At 33.8% G+C, this 6,285-nt stretch overlaps 1 pseudogene; it reads left to right on the top strand.

Annotated features, from left to right (window-relative positions):
- Positions 1-2,007: 2,007 nt before the first annotated feature.
- LOC119663488 lies at positions 2,008-3,494 on the top strand (annotated as a pseudogene).
- Positions 3,495-6,285: the final 2,791 nt, after the last annotated feature.

Below are 6,285 nucleotides of genomic sequence, written 5' to 3'. Positions count from 1 at the left end.
ATGGGAATAAATACGAGTACCTTTGTATGTACAAGTTATATGGCGTTTACATTGGCCGAAAATGGCTCATTTTGAATGAGCCATTTGAAAGTGTTTACATTCGTTCTATTTCATTTGTTCTCATTTCAACAGCTGATTTTTCAACTTGCATGTGGATTTGATTTTTGGCCTGTGCCAAAAAAATGTTGCATGAAGGTTAAATATGCCTTCAAACCTTACATTAGAAACTTAAAACATATTTTAACTTCGATTAATTACTTTTTGGGAAGTAAAAGTTCTAAAAAGCAGTGCATCGTTTTCAGAAAATGCAACCACCAAACATTTGTTTACCTTTTTTTGTAAATATGTTAAAAACAGCTTTTTCAAAGTCAAAATGCCATGAAGAGCTTTCATTTAGGGTATGTTCAATGGATTCCTTTGCATTTGGAACGTATGTGGAATGCATCCGAACGTCATTCATACAGAATGTGAGAAAATTGCTCATTTTTGTGCTTGAAATTTTATATGCAAGAATGAGCCATTCGATACTCATTTTCGATTTTTGACCAAAATGAGCCATTTTCGGCCAATGTAAACGCCGTATTACTTTACCACAGAAACTTTATTATTATTATTAAAAATTTGTTCGAAAATTCGATTGTGCACTGCGACTTAAAAGATATATTGGGACCCTTACTCGGGTTAGAGTGTTTCTCCAAATCAGATTTTTTTAATGAAAGATAATATAGAGCTTGCCTTTCCTAGTCTTGAATCTTTATGATCCATGAAATACCCTCCTAGGTGTTTCTTCTGCTTATGCACCAGTACCTGGCACATCTATCTATCAGGTATATCTCAGCTTGAGAGATAGTTGAATTATTTCCTAGTGTTTCCCAGTATCTCTTGCCTGGTCCATAAACACCAGCCCCAACTCCCTTATTTGTGTGAGAGCCGTCTGTATACCATGCAATCATGTTTTCTTTTATTATTTGGGTTTTCGACAAGCCTTCTTTATGTTGCTAAGTTCAGTTTTGAAGTTTTTTGTAAAGTTATACTTTTCATTTCATTTCTGGGATTTGTGCAGCCTGAGTATCAGATTTTTTGCTGTTGGTTTTAAGACCAGTCATCCTGTTTGTAATTACTCTAAGAGCAGCCTCTTCGCATGGATGTTAAGAAGTGTGAGTTGCGGAAGTACTTCAATTGATGAAGTCGGACATGTTCTCATTGCTCCTATTATGCTTACACATGCAAGTCGCTGTACCTAGTTGAGTGTGTTGATAACGCTTTGCTGTTTTGTGCAGTTTTGCCAGACTATTGATCCGTAAGTGACTATAGGTCTGATTATAGCTGTGTACATCCATCGCAGTGACTTTGGTGTACATCCCCAATTCTTACCTGGGATGGATCTATATGTCATAAAGGCTTTGGTTGCCTTTTTTGTTACTTCTTGGACGTGAATAATTTCTGGTCTAAAATTATACCTAAAAATTTTAGCTCGTTTTGTGGTTTTATTTCATCTAAGCAGATGGGTTTAAGATTTTTTATTTTGTGTTTTCTCGTGAATGGTACAATGATTGTTTTTGCTGGATTTATTTTCAGCCCAACACAATTGCACCATTCCTTTCTCAGTTTTAGACCTAATTGGATTCTTTCGCACAGATTCTTCCTCTGCAGATTATTACCACATCATCGGCGTAACAAAAAGTTTCATTATTTTGATATTTAGTTTTGTCAATTGCATTCAATTTTAACTTTTAAATAGCGGTTTATCTTTTCCTAAAGTAACTGGAAATTTGCTTTCAAATACAGCTCTGAGAATAAGCTCGTATATGATCAAAAAAGAACGAGATTTTAAAAAAAATGCAAAAATTTAATTTTTAATCATTTTCTTTATTATCGCCTTCAAAGTACTTTCCTCCTGCGGCAATACATGCATGCCAACGCTTGATCCAATTTTCCATACAAGTTTTATAGGCCGCCGAAGGTATGGCCTTTAGTTCACGCAGCGAATTCTCTTTTATGGCCTCTATGGTCTCAAAACGTGTTCCTCGCAATGGTAATTTGAGTCGGAGGAAGAGGAAAAAATAACACGGGTCATATGTGGAGAGTACGATGCATGGTTGATGATATAGTCACATATTGACATATTGACATTGATTTCTAAGTGGGTACATTAAACCAAAAACTTTAAAGCGATCTTTACATGTGATTTCTACAGCGATTATGTGAGAGAGATCTGGCAGCTTCTCCCCCTCACGCTCTCGCTCTCACGACCGCTGAATAAGTATAAAGCACGTGTAAGGTGAACTTTAAGAAACTTTGAACCATGGTTTAAAAATCGGTTTATGGTAGGTGGGATTATTAATTGATCTTTCACTACGAGTCATTCTTTTTCGAATTTCTTTATTTCTTTAATTTTTTTTCTTAAAATACAAAACTATATGCATTGTTTAATATATTAAAAAAAAAAAAATAAAAAAATATAAAAATTGTATAAACCTATGTATAATAAATATATATAAATATTAAATAAACATTCTTGATAATAAATATAATAAACAATGAGAAATTAATGTACTTAATTATAAAAATAAATTAAAGTGCAAAACTATATTGGTGGAGTTTTTGGCCAAAAACTGCGACACAACCAAGGCTGTGTGAGCCGGTGCGTTATCGTGGTGTAAAATCCATGAGTTTTCCTTCCATATTATTGTATTGGATATTGTAATAGAAGCTACTAATTCTAGCGCTATTCCTATTAAGAGTATAGCAAAAGGAAGTTCAAAAGGAAGAAAAATTGGGTTTTACACAACACGTATTTTGGCTACAATGTTATCTGAAGCAATCAGGTATTATGATATGAATTAACTGTAAGTTAATTTTTGTAAGACTTTTACAGGAAGGTGTTGATCCCATTGAATTATATAAAATGACTTAACAATTCGGGTTTCCAGTTGGTGCTGCTACTTTGGCTGATGAAGTCGGAATAGATGTCGGCTCACACATTACTACGGACCTGTCTAAGGTATAACATAATTACTTTTGACTATCTTAATCAACGCATTAAATAAGACCTGTGTTTATATATGTAGGCTTTTGGAGAACGTTTTAGTGGTGTCAATTTGTCTGTCATGCAAGACTTAGTTTTGTCTGGATTTTTAGGACGAAAATCTAACAAAGGAATATTTTTATATGATGGTCAATCTGGAAAAAACCGACCTATTAATACAGATGCTATGGAAATCATTAAGCAGAAATATTCGCTTTCTCCAAAAGGTCTCAATTCTGTAGAAGAAATGACGTTGCGTATGATTTTTCGCTTTGTAAATGAAGCTGTACTTTGTTTAGAAGAAAAAATACTCGATAATCCTTTAGAAGGAGACATTGGTGCGGTTTTTGGTCTTGGATTTCCTCCATTCACTGGAGGCACATTTAGATGGGTGGATCAATATTCAGCATCAAAACTGGTAGATGAAATGAATGCATATGCCGATTTATATGGTGTTGTGAGTTAAATATTTATTTTATTTAATTTCACGGTTTTTGAAGTTTTTCCGTAATATATATGTATATGTAGTGTGTACGATCTTAGATGATCGTACATTTTCCTAAAAGTAGGCAAGATTGTTTGCATCTTGACGGTTGTTGACCAGAACCAAAACATCAGTCCGTCAGTTCGACGATAAAAAATGCTGATTTTGGTATTTGGTTAATAATTGGTGTCATGATGTAAGTGACTTTGAAAATATTGAATGCGGAAGAATTGAAAAAATATGTAGAGCATTCTTGTAATAATAAAAACTTTGAGAATTTAGCAAAGTAAATTATGAAACTGTGTGAAAAGCCCAATGAGGTAACTGGAGTAATACTGTCACTCTTTTGTTATTTTACTTTTATTTATTGCTTTATTGTTACTTCTATTATCATTACTCTTATGCATCTTTTCATGCTCTCATGAGTGTTACGCTCTCGGAGTGCATTAATGTAAGAAATATAATAAAGAAATGAAAGTCAGTTTTGACTGGACACTCTTAACCAAACGGACGTGTTTTATTTAAACTCGGTGTCTGACAAATTCAGAAGTGGGATTTAAAATAAAGAGTGCAAATAATAATTTAATGGTAATAAGTGTAGACAGTTATTAGTGAAAATAATGGATTCGAACACAATGGGAAATGCAATTGACTTGGATGATTTTCCTTCGGTAAAGGAAAGTAATTTGAAAACGCAATTGCATGAACATAATGATCAGGAGAAACAAAGTGTCGCCGATGTTAATACGGCAAACGAAAACACCACCGTTTTGGAATTGAAAGCCGAAGTATTGCGTCTCCAGCGGACATTGGAGTCATTAATACAGCCTATCAATGCGGTGGCGACGTCGATGCCGGAATTAAATGCGAATAAGTATTTTGTGCCGAATACTAATCTACATGCAACAAGTCAAACTACAACTACAACAAATACAGTGAGTGTTTCTTTGCCTTCGATGACTGTACCGAACCAATACATGAACAAATATTCGTGTGCATCAACAAGTACAGTGTGGCCTCTGCCAGCGTCACATGTAATGAATATGCCTTATGCGTCTACGTTGGCGCCAGTAATCTTTTCAACCCCTGAGTGTGTTGAAAAGTCGCCGTTGATCGCGCCGAACATAGCTGTAGCTGCTACGTCAGCAGAATACGCACCGTACATGCAGAACAGACAAGATCAAACCAATGTGCGTATGCAGTAGTAGTAGTAGTAGCTTTATTTTTTACTTCATTTTAAAGTTATTATATTACATCGAAGTTATATAATAATTATAATACATATAATTATAATAAATATACATAAAGCTTACAGCTATGGCATTTTAGCCGTCTGCCGGAAATTTAGATTAATCTAATAGCTAATTAACTAATAACTAATTAATCCAATTTTTATAAATATTAAATTGGTATTCTTGCTTATGAGCTCAATACAACATAAAAATTAAATTAAATTACTTTAACAAAAATAATAGATTTTATATAAGTTAATTTAAAAGTCTTCATTAATAATATTTTGCCTATATTTAAATGTAGTTTTAATAAACGCCGTTAACAATCTCCAGTTGGGGCCATTCAGTAACCGTATGGTTTCATTGACATCGAGCGCGGGTTTACCGAAGTACAGCAACCTATGTTCTTTAAAAATTGGGCATTCACCTACTAAGTGTATAACATCGCCTTTCAATTTAAGGTTGCATATCGTGCACAGCGTGTCTAGACTTTCATGCGGTACGTAGCACAATCGTAGGAGCTCGCCGCGGGTTTTGAAGTTGTCCTTATTGTTTCTAGGTCATATTGCTCGTGAAAGTAATTATTGACACCTAGATCATAATTCAACTTACTATATGCATCTCTCGATATACTGTTTCTTGCCGTTTCTACAAAATTTCTACGTTCTTCAATACTTAGTTTCGTTATTATATTTTTTTGCCACATTTTCCAGTTTTCATTAATACTCAAATCATTAGTTATATTTAACTCGGATGCCAGATTTGACCATATTTCAAAAAATAATGTTTTTTCATTTATTAGGTACTGCGCTAATGTTTTTTGAATCCTATTGTCTGGCAAATTCCTAACACGATTTATGTAATCAAAATGCAATTTTAATGTTTGGGTATATAGCGTCGGTAGACCAGTTTCTAAATGCACCATATAATTTGGGGTATTTTTCGGCAAACGAAACGTTCTCTTTATATAAAATGTCTGCAATTTTTCTACTGCGTCATATTTATCAACACCCCAGATTTGCGCTGCATTATTTAGAACTGACTTAACTGTGGCTTCAAAAACTTTGTATTTTACGAGCAGTGACACTTTTGGATTTCCTAAGACATTTATCTAGGTACAATTAATAGCCAATTTAGCTTCCTTTAACTTCTCGTTCAAGTGGTTATCGAATTTTGCGTTATATTTCATATTTATTCCTAAATATTTATAATTATTAACCACTTCTAATTGATCATCGTTAAGGTACCATTTTTCATCATTTCTCAATCTTCTAGCATGTTTCCTAAATACCATCACTTTTGATTTGTCTGTATTTATAGATAGTCCCCATAAGTTGCAATATCTATTTAATTCATCTATCATATTTTGTAACATTATTGGAGAATCTGCAAACAACACAATATCGTCAGCATATAATAGTACTTTTAGGCACATATTGGCAATCGTAACACCACCAGAAAGAAAGTTACTTAAGTCATCAACGAACAGTGCAAACAATATAGGGCTTAAGACACAACCTTGTCTCACTCCGGTACACGTT

This window comes from Teleopsis dalmanni, unplaced genomic scaffold, assembly GCF_002237135.1.
Source record: "Teleopsis dalmanni isolate 2A unplaced genomic scaffold, ASM223713v2 unscaffolded_contig_0465, whole genome shotgun sequence".
In the NCBI taxonomy this organism is placed as follows: domain Eukaryota; kingdom Metazoa; phylum Arthropoda; class Insecta; order Diptera; family Diopsidae; genus Teleopsis; species Teleopsis dalmanni.
Note: the sequence above shows the minus strand (reverse complement) of the source record. Positions and strands in the feature narration are given on the sequence as shown.